Below are 17,989 nucleotides of genomic sequence, written 5' to 3'. Positions count from 1 at the left end.
CATAAAATCTTTAAAAAAGTTTTTTCAATCAAGCCCTAAAAAGGAGGTTTCCAAACATAAAGATGAGAAAACAAAAGAAAACCTCCCTGGCTCCCATAAGATCAGAGTCACACAGCCTTGCACACACTAAAAACAGAAAATAAACTCCGTGACTTTCTGCAGTGTCCTTCATCAGGATGACGTGTAACTCTTTATGGAAAACACACACACACACACACACACACACACACACACACACACACACACACATCAGTGAGATCATATGATAATTTTCTTTCTCTGATTGACTTATTCCACTTAGCATAATACCCTCTAGTTCCATCCATGTCATTGCAAATGGCAAGATTTCTTTCTTTTCTTTCTTTCTTTCTTTCTTTCTTTCTTCTCTCTCTCTCTCTCTCTCTCTCTCTCTCTCTCTCTTTCTTTTTTAGGATGGCTGAGTAGTATTTCATGATAGATAGATGACAGATAGATAGATACATATAGCTAGATACAGATGTATAGCTAGATACAGATAGATATAGATAGATACAGATCTATAGCTATAGCTACCTATCTATCTCTCTATCCATCCTCCACATCTGCTTTATCCATTCATCTGTCAATGGACATCTGGGCTCTTTCCATAGTTTGGCTATTGTGGACATTGCTGCTATAAACGTTGGGGTGCAGGCACCCCTTCGGATCACTACATTTGTATTTTTGGGGTAAATACCCAGTACTGCAATTGCTGAGTCGTAGGGTAGCTCTAGTTTCAAATTTTTGAGGAACCTCCACACTGTTTTCCAGAGTGGCTGCCCCAGCCTGCATTCCCACCAACACTGTAAGAGAGTTTCCCTTTCTCCACATCCTCGCCAACATCTGTCCTTTCCTGACTTGTTAATTGTAGCCATTCTGACTGCTGTGAGGTGGTATCTCATTGTGGTGTTGATTTGTATTTCCTTGATGCTAGGTGACGTGGAGACTTTTTTCATGGGTCTGTTGGCCATTTGGACGTCGTCTTTGGAGAAATGTCTGCTCTTGTCTTCTGCCCATTTCTTGATTGGATAATTGGTTCTTTGGATGTTGAGTTTGATACATTCTATAGAGATCCCCCCCTTTTTTTTTTTAAGATTTTATTTATTTATTTATTTATTTATTTATTTATTTATTTATTTGACAGAGAGAGAAACAGCCAGCGAGAGAGGGAACACAAGCAGGGGGAGTGGGAGAGGAAGAAGCAGGCTCACAGTGGAGGAGCCCGATGTGGGGCTCGATCCCAGGACTCTGGGATCCCGCCCTGAGCCGAAGGCAGATGCTTAACGCTTAATGACTGAGCCACCCAGGCGCCCCTCTATAGACATACTTAATCTGATTTGTCATTTGCAAATATCTTCTCCCATTCTGTCTGTTGTCTTTTGGTTTTGTCAACTGTTTCCTTCGCTGGGCAAAAACTTGTTATCCTGATGAAGTCCCAATAGTTCATGTTTGCCTTTCTTTCCCTTGCCTGTGGAGATGTGTCTAGCAAGAAGTTGCTGCAGCCGAGGTCACAGAAGTTGCTGCCTGTGTTCTCCTCTAGGATTTGGAAGGATTCCTATCTCCCATTTAGGTCTTTCATCCATGTTGAGTCTGTTTTTTGTGTTTGGTGTCAGGAAATGGTCCAGTTTCATTCTTCTGCATGTGGCTGTCCAATTTTCCCCACACCATCTGTTGAAGAGCCTGTCTCCCGCACGCCCCCCCCCCCCCCATTGGATTTTTCCTGCTTTGTTGAAGATTAGTCGAGTATAGAGTTGAGGGTCCATCTCTGGGTTCTCTATTCTGTTCCATTGGTCTGTGTGTCTGTTTTTGTGTCAGTACCACACTGTCTTGATGATTACAGCTTTGTCATAGAGCTTGAGGTCCGGAATTGTGATGCCACCAGTTTTGGTTTTCTTTTTCAACATTCCTTTGGCTATTCAGGGTCTTTTCTGGTTCCATACAATATCCGTGTCCATTTTTGACTCTTGTGTCATTTACAGTTACCGTTCTGATGCTCTTGCAAAATATCGTTCAGCTTCAAGAAGATTCACAAAAAGGACCTTTGACAAATACAGGTTTCTGGTAACCTTCAGATCCTAAAATTAAACTATGAATTTCCAGAACATATGAAAAAGCTGCATTTAAACAGAACAAAAAGTAATAACATGGAACTGAATGAATTCAGGAAAATGATGACTGGGTTTTCTTGTTTGTTTTTTAAGAAAAAAAGATGAGCGTTTTTAATGACTCTGGTTCAAAACATTGTTGGTCCCCCTCCCCCAGTGTTTGCTCTTCCACGGTCAAGGAAACTTTTTCTCTTAAGATATCTACAGGGGCGCCTGGGTGGCTCAGTCAGTCGAGTGTCTGCCTTTGGCTCTGGTCCCGATCCCAGGGTCCTGGGATGGAGCCCCATGTCTTCTTCCGGCTCCCTGCTCAGCGGGAAGCCTGCATCTCCCTCTCCTACTCCCCCTGCTTGTGTTCCCCCTCTCACTGTCTCTCTCTCTCTCTGTCTCTCTCTGTCAAATAAATAAAACCTTTAAAAAAATGAAGGGAAAAAGAGAGAGAGAGAGAGAGAGAGAGAGAGAGTCGTGCTCTCTACCGACTGAGCCAGCCAGGTGCCCCTGGAAAGTCATCTTTCAGAGACACAAAGCATAGACTCAGATATGATGAGACAGCTTTAAGAAAGATCGATTTTATGGAGCCAATAAAGCCCCTTGGAAATGTTGGCCTGATACCTTACTTACAGTGTTCTCCTCAGTCTTACCAGGTGAGTAAAGAATGCCACCTCCTGACAGATGCAGGAACTTCAGGAAATTTGGAGGACCTCAAGATGAGAGAAATCGACCTCAACCTACAGGTCTTGCAGACAAATCCGATGGGAAATACTTGGCTTGGCTCTTGGCTTTAAAAAGGCAGTTAAAGGTTCAATCTAAAATTCCTTATAAAAAGCTACATCAAAGCAGATTTAAAAGAGGAAAGAAAGAAAGAAAGAAAGAAAGAAAGAAAGAAAGAAAGAAAGAAGAAAGAAAGAAAGAAAGAAAGAAAGAAAGAAAGAAAGAAAGAAAGAAAGAACCTTATATATGATTTGGTCAATTGCTATTTTTGCTGTGCTTACGTAGATGATTAGGCCATGTTTGTTAAAAACTGGGCTTGTTTTACAAACAAATTAATCTTCATTTGGCTATCTTTGACAGGAATGAAGGTGACTTTAGGGAGAAAGACTGTATTTCAATAACACACTTTTGTAGGTGTTAGGTGCTAGTTCTGATGAATTATCTTTGAACATATGTTGTTTGCCTATAAACCTGGACTGGATCCTGAATCCTTCGGGTTTCCTTGAGTCTCTGACTATGACTGTTCAAACTAAGGTTTCCAACATTCTCCCATTCTCTTACCTTACAATCATTAAGAACTGAAAGTGCCCTTTTTCCTGAAGTGTGGCAAGTGAAAGCTGGTCAACTTGAAATAAATTTCAGGGAAATGGCAACAATAGCTCGTACATAGACAATCTTTGTGCCTGTTGCTCTATGGGCCACTCAAAATGAGACATTTGAACTACACACCAGAAAAATTCGTCAGATTGCCCCTGCCCACCCTCACTCTATCTGAGGATGCTTCAAGCCTGACATCCTAGAGACCTTCTCACCGGTAGTACTCTGGACTTAGACACTGGGTTTATCCCTTGTTCCAACCATTAACCAGTGTTTTCCTTTTGTTTCCATAGAAATGCCTCTTATGAACTACCGGATTGCTTGCTGAATGAGGCCGAGTCTGTGATAGTTAACTCCGCTTGCGGCACCTCTATTAACTCCTGTTTGGAAATAAGAACCCATATAAATAGGGGCACCTGGCTGGCTCAGTCAGTAGAACATGCGACTCTTGATCTCGGGGTTGTGACTTCGAGCCCCACGTTGGGTGTAGAGATTACTTAATAAAGATATGTAAAGGAAAAAAAAAAAAAAGAACCCATAGAGGTAAAACCAAACACTAAGCTACTTGGCTACAAGAAGCCCTTAACCACCACGACCTTTGCCCCCCCCCCCCCCGCCCCCGTCCTGGGGGGGAGGGGCTCAGGCTAATTTACCGGTCTGTACTCTCCGAGGCCCACGAGGCCCGCCGGATCAGATCAATCTGAGACAGAATGAGACAGTTGGGTCATGCTATGCTGTTACTATTCCATAGAGTATACTTGGGGATAAAATCAATGAAACCATGTAGAAAAATATCCAAGTTCTCAGATAAGGAACTATCTCTGAGACCCCCTCCAATAACACAAGGGACCAAAAGTTGCGACCTGCACTGTATCAGACCCTTCCATTCCAAAGCCTCTACTGCACCTTACTTCAGCTTGAGGCAGTGACAGAAGGCAGGCCTCTGTCCATGTTTCATAGAAATGGAATGAAGGACTGACACCCAGATGAGGTGAACTCTTCGGACATCCTCTTTCCCCTTTTTCCCCTTACCCTCCTCCCTCCCTCCCTCCCTCCCTCCCTCCCTTTCTTCCCAGAAGTTTGCAAGCTGCAGCCTAAGGGTTGGGGAAGTTTGGGAAAGCCATTCAGTGGAGAGAAGCCCCAGGCTCTGACTTTAACAGAAAGCTTTCTGCATTTGAATGATACGATTGAATGAGGCCCATTAGAATGGATCACCCTGACCCTCCCTTCAGCTGCTCCCCCATCCCCGCCCCCCCAACTGATGTTGTCCGGTCGAATTGGGAACCATAGGCTGCGGGGAGGGTGGGGAGGGGGGGAAGCGGGGATTTGCTGTTCGTCCTAAGTGGTGAACTAGGCCCCTGGTCCAAGGAAAAAATCATGCACGGGTACAGATGAGTTGGTGTCTCAAGGCCAAGTGGTCAAAGTGCTGGCAAGATTTCTGTGGATGTGGGGAGATTTGTTCTGGGACCACCCTCCCATATGTGTCTCTGGCTGAGAAGAGGGCAGGGGAGCCCTGTAGGTGGGTGGGGGTGAGGGGGGGCGGGACCCAGATCTGGAGCTCAGACTGGATTATAGACGCCTCCTGCCCCGGTGGGGAGGTGGCTGAGGGCTGAGGGCTGAGAGCTGAGAGCTGAGGGTGATGGGGCCTGCTCACGCTGATTCCTGCAACTCGGTTCCTTTTGGGAACCTTCTGTTGTTTCTGCCGAGGTGCCTGGGTGCTGCAATAACCAAAGCTAGACTCCTCTCCTTGCCTAGTTCTTAAAAGGTCTGATTCTCCTTTTTTCTTGGTAAAGGGACTGAGCTGCACCCTCCCATCCTGCAAGACCCCTTGTGCAAATACTTCCACTTGAAGGGTCCCTTCACCTTGTCCAGAAAATAAACAACACCCACCCACATCCACCCCATTGCCACAAACACCTAGCAAGCAAACAAAAAATCCAGCCGGTCTCCTTCTGCCTCGATGTACTTTAGAGAGTCACTCTCTTGGACACTCCTTAGGCTCAATTACATGCTGCTGTCTCCCTTTCTCTGGCACAATCCCATCCCTGGATGAGCCCCATATTATATTTGCACGACTACACTGCTCGTGTGAGCTGGAGACAGTATGCTGAAGTGACCGGATGGATGGTAGCACTGTAAATTTGAAATGACCTACACACCAAGTCATCCATAAACATGGTCCCTGGAAATCTTTGGCATTCACGTTCCTCTGATGAAATCATTGCTTTGGAACCCATCTTGTCCATGGTCTTCTAACGCTTACTCGCCCTCTGTTTGCCTGATATTTTGCCTGATTGTTTATGGAGAAATTAGATCTCATCTGGCAAGAGCTGAATCTGAATCCTCCGCTCACCCCAAGATGGAAAAGAATATGCACAAGCCCGCACCCCTCTTCTCTTTCTCCACTCTGTCAGAAGAAAATGTGGCCCTCCCTCCTCCTGTCCAAACCCAAACCCCAAACCCGAGATAAGCTTTAGATATAAAGGAAACCAGAGTACTGTTTTGAACTGTAGACACTTCTACAAAGCAGCAGCGGCGGCAGCAGCAGACACACACACACCCAACCCAACCCCCCCCCCCCCCCCCCGCCCCGCAGGTGCAAGGAGGGTACCTGACTCTCCCCCTTTTCTCCCCAGAAGCTTCCCCCACCCATCCCCCTGGAAGATGTCTTCCCTATGCCAGAAGGGGAGTGAGAGACATTCTTTTTTTAAAAGTTTTTAAAAAGATTTTATTTATTTGAGAGAGAGGGAGGGAGGGAGGGAGGGAGGGTGAGCGAGAGCCCACGCATGAGTAGGGGGGGAAGGACAGAGGGAGAGGGAGAGGCAGACTCCCCGCTGAGCAAAGAGGCCAAGGCAGGGCTCAATCCCAGGATGCCGGGATTGAGAGATCTGACTTCAGCTGAAGGCAGCCACTTAACCTTAACAGACTGAGCCACCCAGGTGCCCCGTGAGTAACATTCTGATCTTCAAGGACAGGAAGTTCAGAATGAGAATGAGAATTCTGGACAAACAGATCTTGCTTTTTTGTTTGTTTTGTTTTGTTTTACATCCTTAACGTTCCTATAGCCTCGCCACATTGTTGAGTTACCCTCCCACAATCGCCTCTCCTTGTTCAACCCAATATACAAGCATTTAGGGTTTGCTCCTTCTCAGGATCTTCGTTTCCTCAGGAGGGCTTTGTCATGTGACACTTGTAGGAAACAAATTTGTATGCTCCTTTTCCTGGTCATCTGTCTCATGTCAATGTCATCCTCAGGGTCAGCCACAAACCCTACGAGGATGGAGGTAAAGGTCGTGCCTTGGTGACATCTTCCTTTCCAGCATCTTTGAATTCTACCTCCTTCATGACCTTGTTCCTTCAGTGTGCTGCCCTGCTCTCAGCTATCATCCAAAAAATGCCACAAATATGGGCGATGCCTTTCCAAGCTAAACACACTCTTACCGTACGACCCAGCAATCCCACTCCTTGGTATTTATCAACGGCCCAAATGAGTTGAAAACTGACGTCTGCACAGAAACCTGCACACAGACGTTCACGGTAGCTTCATTCATAACTGCCTGACCTTGGAGGCAACCAAGAAGTCCCTCAGGAGGTCAATGGATATGTAGACTGGGGTACATCCAGGCCATGGAATGTTTTTCGGGGGCGTTGGAAAGAAATGAGCGAGCTATGGAACTATGGGTAGCTGTGGGGAGCCAGGTGGGGGAACCGTACATGTGTATTCCTGACTGAGAGAAGCCAATCTGAGATGGTGAACATAACTCACGGTTCCCACTAAATGTGACATTGTGGAGGAGACAGAACTGAAATCAGTAGGCTGGAGAGCAGAGTACAAACTGCAGCGGACAGCGTCATGGCCGGACAGGCGTTTAGAGAGGGTTTCTCCCCCTCTTTGACCAGGTTTTAGGTCAAAGGAGTGCAGCCAACATTGTAACCAAAGGAGGCATTGTGCTCCCATAAAAATCTCCAGGACAAGGACTGCAAGCAACAGGAGTAGCTATTGGATGAGGCTCTAAAGGAAAAGGGTGGAGAGACTCAACCAGTTGGCATGCAAGTTGGCGAGAAATTTCTTCTCCCAGAGTATGGAGGCATCGAAGTAGTTGTAGGTGACATGGATTGTGACATTCTCAGAAAAGATGTAGCCTGAAATAAATCATTATTGAAACGGCGTCATGTGAAACTACCCAGTCCACTGAAGTTGTGCAGTCCTGCATTACGTAAATAATTTCCGTGTCTCTTTTTTATAATAAACGAATGATATCCACACTAGTAATAAGAAAGATGAAGGGAGGGAGGGAGGGAAGAAAAAAAAAAAAAAGATCTGTAGGCTGCCAGGGGTTTTGGCGGGGTTGGGGGTGTGGGGGGGGGTGATGAACAGGCAGAACACAGAGGATTTTTAAGGCAGTGGAACTACTGAGTGTGCTACTATGATGGTAAGATACCTTTGTCAAAACCCATAGAATGGACAACACCAAGAGTGAACCCTAGCGTAAACTCTGGACTCTGAATGGGTGATGATGATGCCTCAGTGTAGATTCATCCATTGTAATCAACACACCGGCTCTGGCACAGATGGGGGAGTGGGAAGCTCTGAGGGAGCACACCTGCGCCTCTGCATGTTGGGTGGTGGGGCGGGGAGCAGTGAGCGATGGCAGAGCAGGTGGCATATGGGTACCGTCCGTATTCGCCAGTCAGTTTTGCAGTGAACCCCAAATCGCTCTAAAGAAATAAATAAAGCCCCACTAGACAGACGGACAGATACGTACACACGTGTACACACACACACACACACACACACACACACACGCATGAAGGGACAAACACAAGAACAGACAGACAAGCAGACCTGATGTGGAGCTGCCAAGCACGCGGTCAAGAAAGAATTCTTGAGATGTTTCTGGTGCAACCAGGTGCTTTTATTATAGCATGGGGACGGGATCTGTGGGCGGAAAGAGCCGCACTGGGACTGTGAGGCGTTAACTGGTGATACAGTTTCTAGTGAGTGGGGGTTAGGGCTAAGGTAAGTCTCTAAGGAATTTGTGTATACTGAGAGCAAGGTCTCCGAGACCTTGCAGGGCTAGCTCTTGTCAAGGTAAGGTCGGTCCCTACTGTTTTAGCAAAGCGGGAGTCATGAGGCCCTTTAGATGTGTGTCAGTGGGCCACAGGTTGATAGAGGGGTGTTAGCATATTCTGGGCGTCTGTGGTTATGAGAGTGAAGTGACACTGACTACAGCAAATCCTCATCGGTAAAACGTTAAAAAAAAAAAAAAAATCCTTGAGAGAGTTGTAGGGCTGTTACACCCTGTATGTCTCAGGGATTTATCGGCGGGCTGCAAGTTGTAAGGAGACCTCATTGTCGCTTCATTTCTCTTGCCTTCGCTCTCCTCATCAAGTCCGACACCGACATTCCAGTTGGACAGTCTAGGCCCCGCGGTGGGGGGGGGGGAGGGGCGGGGAAGGAGAGAGTCTCCTCTACCCTCTTGGGGGTCTCTGGCTGGGCCTAGGATGGCGACCGACACAAGAGATTCACGGGAGAAGGGCATACGACGGTTAGTGGGTGTTTACATGGACGGGGCAGGAGAGTAAAGACAAGGCATCAGCCAACTTGTGAAGAATGGAGAAGACAAAGGGGTTCGGGCAAGGGGCAGGCAGGTCGGTAGGCCGCGGTGAGAGACGTCCCCGGGAAGACAGGGGGTGGTCGAAGAGGGTTTATTGACGTGGATTGTTCAGACCCTAATTCTCCCGGTCCCCTCCCCTTGTCTCTGGTGATGAAGAATGTCTGTCTTCTTCCTGGTTCCAGGGCAGGTACCTTTCACACGGGAGTTCGACCTCTTGCTCTCACGAAGAAAAGAAGGGTCGGAATATCCTTCCTGCAGCTGCTGTGTCTCCAGTGAGTTGAATTCAAAGTAAGCCATGTACCGATGAGGCACCTTTCAGGGGTGACATGTTCTGGTTTCCTTGAGGGCAGTCTGGGTAAGTGGCTCATTGGTCCTTGTTCCTCGGGAATCTCTCATCCCCTCTGTAGTTCCTGACAGCTGGCGGTGTCTTGCTCCTGTCGTTCCTACCGTTCCTGACGGTCCTCCTCTGCAGCGGCAGTGTTCTTCAGCATGGGCTCCTTAGGCTGGGTGTTAAAATGTGAAGTGTCCCCCCCACCCCCACCCCACCCCCACCCCCACCCCCACCCCGCTGGCCCTAGTTCGACCCTGGGCCCTACAGAGTCTATTGTTGCTACGGTGTTTCTCTGTGTTTAATCGCCTCTGGGTGATCGCTTATGGACTTTCTGCTTATAAACCCCAGACTTCATGTCCATTCGGAATTAGAGATAAAACTGCCTAGCTGATTTTCTGACTCGGTAGCCTCGTGGACACGACCTATTCAAGGGGACCTAACCCTAAAATCTTGGTCTTCTTCCTTGCCTTGGCCGTGCGCCAGACCTCCTATCTGAACGGATTGTACCGCTGTTCACCTGGTGACCCTGATCCAACCTCTGGGAGCGTTTCCTCATTTTGTTTCTCTCTGAGCCACAAGCCCCCCCCCCCCAAATCCCCCAGGCCTCTGCGTGTCCTTTGTCACTTGGCCCTCTTGAGAGGGTGTTTCACAGAGCCTAGGTTTTTAATTTTGATGACTTCCCACCTCTCCGTGTCTTTTTCATGGATCATGCCTCTGGTGTCAAGTCTTAAACTCTCTTTGCCTGGCCCTAGTTCCTCAATTTTTCTCTTAGAGCTCCCCCCCCCCCCGGTGTGTTCCAGTTTTATGTTTCCCATGGCAGTGTGTGATCCATTTTGAGTTCACATTTGTGTGAGGGGTGAAGTGTGGCTGTTTAGGTCAAAGCTTGCTTGCTTGCTTTCCTTCTTTCTTTAATTTAAACAATTTTTTGGCGGGGGGGGACAAGCGGGGAGGAGGGTGTGTGTGTGTGTGTGTGTGTGAGAGAGAGAGAGAGAGAGAGAGAGAGAGAGAGAGAGAGAGAAGCAGACTCCCTGGTGAGCAGGGAGCCCCCGATGGGGGGGCTTGATCCCAGGACCCTTCGATCATGACCTGAGCCGAAGGCAGACGCTTAACCGACTGAGCCACCCGGGCGCCCCAGCTTTCTTGTTCCTTTGTCTGCCTGCCTGCCTGCGTGCTTGGTCTGTGGATGTCTGATTACCGTCCTCTGATGTCACGGGGAGGTGGGCCATCTTTCCTCCTTCGAGTGGCCTTTGAGCATTTGTCAAACCTCTGTTGGGCTTGGGCGTATCTGTTTGGGTATCTGTTCCGTGATAGCTCTTTGTCTGGCAACCTCACAGGTCTCTGTCGTCGCGTCTAGAAATAAGCATTAAGCCAGGGGCGACTTTATTTCCGAGTTTTGTTTTGTTTTCACTTGTTTTGTTTGAAATCACCGTAGCGATTTTAATTCCTTTTGCCCATCCGCTTGTTTATGTAATCTCCACACCCATCCAGTGTGGTGCTGGAACTCACAACCCCTGCAGATCAAGAGTCGCAGTCGCGTGGTCCTCCGACTGACCGAGCCAGCCTGGTGCCCTGAAATATGTGTACGTGCAAAGCAAATGTCAAGACGGCACCCACAAACTTTTTACCGCGAAACCGCCTTTGGATCGCCGCACTCTTGAGTTGAGGAAATACCGGTAAAGAACGTAGGTAGTTTAGCCCACTAAGGAAGAATCAACTTTAAAGGAAAACCTTCATTTCAAGTTTCTGATGTTTGGTCAGTTCTCTCAACTCAGTAGATGTCCAGCCTTCAGAGTTACGGTATTTGCTTGATTTCTCTCTTGTCCGCGTTTCCTCATTTACTTTCGCAGTGCTCAGGATGTATGGTGTACAGAGAACAGTTTTCATCCGTGTGTGTGTGTGTGTGTGTGTGTGTGTGTGTGTGTGTGTGTGTTCTGGTGGTGGCGGGGGGGGGGATGTTGTGACTGTGGGATCAGGGATTCACACAGGTAAGAAGAAGGCAAAGAGAAAGGCTTGGAAAGGAAACCATTAAAAGCCCATGTTCAAATGGTGAAGGTGAATGTAATAAGAGTTCCCTTTAATCAAAGGAAGTCTTGCTGGAGGTTGCTTCTGCCCTCTCCTCCCTGGATAGGAGGGTGAGGTTTTTTTAAAGGTCCCTACGGGGCACAGAAAGCAGTAAAGCGCCATAGCACCTGGCTAGGATGCTGCTCTGCTGCCCTCTAATGTCGCATCCTCTGCTACTGTGGATGTTTTCCTCTGACTACTTCCTGTTTACAGGTGTTTATCTTTTTTTTTTCTTTCCATAATAAAGATTTTTATTTATTTGAGAAAGAGGGCGTGAGTGAGAGAGCACAAGCAGGGGGATCGGCAGAGGGAGGGAGAGAAGCAGACTCCCCACTGAGCAGGGAGCGTGATGGGGGGCTCTGTTCCAGGACCTTGGGGCTATGACCCGAGCCAAAGGCAGCTGCCCAACCAACCGACTGCACCACCCAGGCGCCCCAAGACAGGTGTATGTCTTGGATGCTTAATGCTGCTCCGCGTCTGTGGTTTGTGTGTTTGTTTTTTAAAGCTTTCTAATTTTAAGTAATCTCTATGCCCATCCAGCGTGGTGCTGGAACTCACGACCCCTGCGGATCAAGAGTCACCCGGTCCTCCTCCGACAGAGCCAGTCAGGTGCCCTGAAATACGTGTACTTGAAAGACGAAAAAAGGAAGAAAAAAAAAAAAACAAAAAACTTTTTTTCCTTTACACGCCAGAGGAAGTGCTACGCCTGGTTTTTCTTTTCTCCTTAATATCATGGAACATTTCATCATCAATTATTTACCTCTTCTCAAGCACCACCCACCCTCCCTTCCTCTCTTACCCCCCCCCGCCCCCCCCCCCCCCCCCCGTGTCCTAGTGTTGGAATGCGCGGATGTCCCGGAGCTGGATTTGTTTAGTGAATGGCTATTTTAACTCCCTTCCTCCCCATTCCGCGCCTCCTCCTCCCCCCCCGCCCCCCCCCACCGTGTGTTTCCGGGTTATGGTCACAGATGCTGAAACCGAGATATATGTGTGTGTGTGTGTGTGTGTGTGTGTGTATAATATATATATAATATTAAATATATTAAATATATTTAATAAATATATAATATATATTTATATATAATAAATATATTATTTATTTATATATTATATAAATAAAAATATAATAAATATACAATAAAATAAATATATAATATATTTAAACATATTAAATGTATTTAATAAAAACGTTAAATATAAATATATTAATATATAATATTATATATATATATATATATATATATATTTAAATACTGGTTGATTTATTTATTTGACAGAGAGAGAGAGACAGCCAGTGAGAGAGGGAGGGAACACAAGCAGGGGGAGTGGGAGAGGAAGAAGCAGGCTGCCATCGGAGGAGCCTGATGCGGGGCTCAATCCCAGAACGCCTGGATCATGCCCTGAGCCGAAGGCAGACGCTCAACGACTGAGCCACCCAGGCGGTTTCGGGGGAAACCGATATTCTTATCGCCACACCTGCCTTTGCACGGATGTTCCCCCATGCCTGTTTGTTGTCCTTGGATGTCATCGTGGTACACGCAGAGAGGGATTCAGTGTGCACCTTTCTGGGGGCGTGTGTCAATCACCCCCTTTCTGCCCTCCTGAGCTTTCTTCGTATGCTTGAGAGAGACTTCCTCCCCTTGAAATGATAGAAGAAAAATGGTTCAACCGTTGTTGTTCTAGGAGTACTCACACGGTCTCTGTTTTCCGTTCCCTGCCTGCCCCCCGAAATTTGTCTTAAGTCCTCCCAGAGGCCCAGGGCACCGCCCGTGTGCCGCTGTGGGAAGCCCGCGTAATGCCGGCCGGGCCTCTGGGGCCTGCCGGTGTCTGCGGGGAATTTTATTTTATTTTTTTAAGATTTTATTTATTTATTTCACAGAGAGAGAGAGAGAGAGAGAGAGAGAGAGAGAGAGAGAGACAGACAGGCAGGCAGACAGGCAGACAGGCAGACAGACAGACAGCGAGAGAGGGAACACAAGCAGGGGGAGCGGGAGAGGGAGAAGTAGGCTTCCCGGTGAGCAGGGAGCCCGACGGGGAGCTGGAAACCAGGACCCTGGGATCGTGACCCGAGCTGAAGGCAGACGCTTAGCGACTGAGCCACCCACGCGCGCCCCTTTGGGGAATTTTCCGCCCACGTCCGCTTCCGGCGGGGTCGTGCGTGCGTGCGTGGGCGTGCGTGCGTGGGCGTGAGCGCATGCGTACGCGCGTGTCCCGCGGCCAGCCGGCTCCCTTTCCGGCTGGAGCGGCCCAGACACGTTTTCCCGGTCTGCCCTGGGGTGCTGCAGCCGTGCCGCGCTGGTCGGGGGCTCCCGAGGCCGACGCCCCGGGTCCGCGCGCCCCACACCCTCTGCCCGCCCCTCCGAGGTGGGGCCGGGACAAGATCGGGTGGCCGGGCGGCCGGCTGTGCGCCTTCACGGGCCCGCGATCTGGATCTGTCTCGGTGTCCTTTGCGCCGGTTGTCGGGCGCCACCTGGCGGCCGCTTTTATATAGCGTCACCCTGCCAGAGCGTCGCCGATGTCAGTAAGGGATGGCATTTGGCTGCGGTCCCCAAGCCGGAGTTCCAGGAAGCCGGTGACACTAGCGTGATTGTCCCGCTCTCTCTGGGGTGTCGGCGCGCGATCGGCTCGCGGGAGATTGAACCTCCAGGCTTGTGAGGGTGTGACGCCGCCACCGCCTCGCTCCCTGAGAAGGGTGTGGGGGTCGCCTGGACGGGTCGACCAGCACCCACCGGTGTCCCCTCCTCGGCCCGTGGGGGAATGGGAGCGGGTGTGTCCGGCGCCCGGACGCCATCCGGCCGGTGGCTCCGGTCGGTCGTCGGGCCTTCCGTGTCGCGCGGTTTTCTCCCGTGTCGCGCTCGAGCCTTGAGAGGAAGCCCGTGGATGGCGTGACGGGCCCGGCCACGGGGCACGCGTGGGGTTCCGGTCGTCTGACCCGATTTTCTTACCAAGCTTTCCGAGGCCCGCTGCGGAGGTGGGGACCGGAGGGGACCGGAACGGACCGGACCGGATCGGGTCGCGAGGGGAGGCACGGATATGGCGCCCCAGGGGCCCGGCCGCGATTCCCATTGCGGTCCGGCCGTCGGGGACGCCTCCGTGGTATCGCCCCCTCCCCCCCCCAGTCCCAACTGGGAGTCGGGGACCGGCATGGGGCCGGCATGGGACAGGCGTGGGGCCGTCCTGAGGGCCGGGGAGCAGGGCGTCCACAGGTGCCTCCGCAGGACTTTGGTGATTTTTCTAAGTCCTGACGTGGGGACGACAGGCGGACTGGGGGAGGGCCTACCCGGCCCGCTCCACCTCCCGCGAGTCCCCCGTCGGTCCCGGCTGCCGCCACGCTCCCGGGGTCGACCAGATGGCCCTGGGGGCTCCAGGGGCCGGGGCTGATGGAACGGTGCTTGGGGCCGGTGGCCTGGCTACGGTCCCAGGAGGTCCCGGTGACTTGTGTCTAGGCCCCGGCAGTCGGCGTGGTGATTTTGTCACCTGAAATGAGCACTTTTTGTTGCCAGGTAGGTGCTGACACGCTGTGCTTTGGCGACTGTCGCCTTAGAGATGGGGACCTCTGGGCGTGTGCGGGGCGGGGGGGACCTCTGGGCTTGACCATGGTGCCAAGCCCGGCTGTGCCCTCGCTTACTTGAGCCGTCCGCGTGGGCCTGTGCGCCGGCTCGGGTGCCTCCAGATGGTCCAGGCCGTGGTGCCGCCTCCGGTCTCCAGCACCCGAGGGCGGTGTGGGCAGGCGGCGTGGGTGCTTTACCCCGTGCGCTCCCCACTGCGGGCACCTGGCTGCGGTCGTGACAACCCTTGTCCCGCAAGGCTCCGTGCCACGTGTCAGGCGTCCTCCTTCCTTGGGTTGTCCGGCTGCTCTCGCCCTGGGGTCGAGGGGTGCTGGCGAGGCTGAAAGCAGGTCCCTCTGGTTGCTGTCCTCGCCGGGCTTTCCCCCCCTCGGGACCTCCCTGGGCACATTCTGCCGATCGATGTGGTGATCTCGTGCTCTCCCGGGCCGGGCCTAAGCCGCGTCAGACGAGGGACGGACATTCATGGCGAATGGGACCGCTCTTCTCGTTCTGCCCGCGGGCCCTTCGCGCTCCTCCTCCTCCTCCGCCTGCTGTGGCGGTGCGGGGAGGGCGCGGGGGGGGTGTGGACTCCGGCCCGACCCCGCCCTCCCACGTTCGGCCTCCTGGTGTCCGTGGGACCGGGGTCCTCTGACGCAGCGGACACTCTCGCTTGCCTTTCTTGGCTTCGTGTGGTGAGCGGCTCTCCCTGCCATGGGGAGGGCCGTCCCGACGCCGCGCTGCTCACCGCCTGGGCGTGCTGAGCGCGTTGCGCCTGGCCCTCCGTGGTGCCCCTGGAGCGCTCCAGGTTGTCTCAGGTGCCCGAGGCCGAGCGGTGGCGTCGTTTCCTGTTCCCAGCGACCCCCTCGGGCCACCGCTGTTGGTGGCGTAGTCCGAGGAGCGGGTGGTGGAGTCGGTAAGGGAGGACCACCTGCCCCCCCCATGGGGATGCGGGCGCCTCGTCGTCCCCCTGGCGCATGCCGTGCTGGGGGGGCCTGGACGTGGCGGGGTGTGTGAGCGATCGCGGCGGGCCGAGCCAGCGCTGTGGCGCTTGGCCAGCCGAGGGGTGCCGTTTCTTCGCCCCAGCATGCCACGTCCGTCTCCGCCTCTCGTGGCCTCGCCGGAGGCACGGAGCTCTTTCCGGGCGGTGACGCGAGCATGGTGTGCGTGGCGGGGCAAGGACGGTCTCCTTGTTGGGCCCCAGCCGTGAGCGCTCAGGATTGCCCTGTGCCTGCCCCTTGCCGCAGACCTACCCCCGCCCCCCGAGCCCTTGGCGGCCTTTGGAGAGCCGTTTAGCGGGGCCCGGTCGGGGGACGAATGGGTGGGGGCGATGCGCCCTCGGTGAGAAAGCCTTCTCTAGCGATCCGAGAGGGTGCCTTGGGGTACCGGAACCCCCCAGCTGCCGCCCCTCCTCTGCGCGTAGTGGCCACCGATGCGGGGTGACTACCGTTGCGTGTTGGGCAGAGCCCCCTCTCCGTGAGGGGTCTGCCGGCCCCGCGGCGGGGCCGAGCGCCGCTCTTTGCCTACCGCGGCCTGCGCCTCCCCCCTCCGAGTCGGGGGAGGATCCCGCTGGGCCTGGCCGGCGTCCGGCGCGCGGGGCTCCCGCGTGCGTGCGAGTGCGCGTGCGGCCACTCCCTCGCGGTGCTGTGTCTCCCGAGGGGTGGGGCGCCCCCGCGCGTCCCGCTTCCCCGTGCCGTGCGAGCGGCTGTCTCCCGCCCGCTCCCGTCCCGAGTTGCCGCCGGGGGTGGCGTGCGGGCACGGGTCGGGCCGCTCTCGCCTGGGGGTTGCTTCCCCTGGGTCGTGACTCCGGGATGGACCAGACGGATGGACGGAGGTTCTGCTGGGCCCCTGCGGCGGGGGTCACGTGGGGTTTTTGGGTCCCAGCCGTGGTGGGGCCTGGTTCGCGGGGGGGGGGGCCCGCCAAGGGTGCTGAGGCCGGCCGGCGTCCCGGGCGTCGCGGGACCGCTCTCATGCTGGTGGCGGTGGGATCCCGTGCACGTTTACCCGGTGGCCCGGTTCGCGTCTTCGTTGGCGCGCGCCCTTCCCCCGAACCACTCCCCCCACGCGCTCCCGGCCCTCGCCCGCCCTGCGCCCCCTCCCCGTCACCGCCGACCCACCCCCTCCGTGCCCGCCTCGACCAGATGGCTGAAGGCACGTCGTGCCCCCGATCCGCCCTCTTGGGACCGAAACCGGCCTCGCCGCTGTTGGGTGTTGTCCCCTCCCCAGCCGCTACGGCTTTGGGGGGGTGGTCGTCCCCGGGCGAAGTGCTCTCGGCCCCTCGTGAGGAGGGTCTCTGGTCGAGCAGGGTGCAGGGGGGTTGGCGTTGCTGCGCGTGCGGGAGAGCGTTCTGGGGGCCGGTCGTGACGGTGGCGTGGTGGTTGTGGCCCGAGCCCCGCGAGGTTGCCAGGGCCCGCCGGGGGCCGGGTCGGCATCCTCGGGTGCCACGGGACCGCCCTTGTGCTGGAGGCCTCGGGCGGTGGGACCCCGTGTGCCCCGGTGGCCGACCTCGGGCTCTGAGGCGCCTTTGAAGGGTCCCTGAGCCCCCTCGCGGCGGCCCGCGGTCCTTTCCCCCGCTGCTTTTCCTGTTTCCGGCGCCTAGTCCCTCGCCGCTGAGCCGTCTGGTGGCCCTCCTCCCATCCGGCTGCTGCCCCGGTGCCGCGCCCCGGTGTGCTTGGCGCTTCCCAGGCCCGCTGCGGCCTCCCATCCGTGTCTGCCGCCGCCTCCGGCCCGGCGGTGGCGTGGTGTGTCGACGGGGGGGCCGTCTTCCCTCCCCCGGCCGCGTCTCCCGCTCTGGCGCGCGTGCCCGGGCGCGGGTCGGGTCCTGGCCGTCCGTCGCGGCTGCTGTGGCCGCGCGCTGCCTCCCCGGTGCGGGGGGGAACCGGGCTCCGGCCCGGCCCCCCCCCTCGTCCCGCGTGAGCGCGCGCTGGCCCCCCCCAGCCCCGGCGTGACCGCCCGGTGCCCCGTCCCCGCCCGCGCGCCGCCATCGGGGCCGCCCCGGGGGGTGAA

The sequence above is a fragment of the Ursus arctos genome, unplaced genomic scaffold, assembly GCF_023065955.2.
Source record: "Ursus arctos isolate Adak ecotype North America unplaced genomic scaffold, UrsArc2.0 scaffold_172, whole genome shotgun sequence".
Classification (NCBI taxonomy): Eukaryota; Metazoa; Chordata; class Mammalia; order Carnivora; family Ursidae; genus Ursus; species Ursus arctos.
This window is presented reverse-complemented; position numbering follows the sequence as displayed.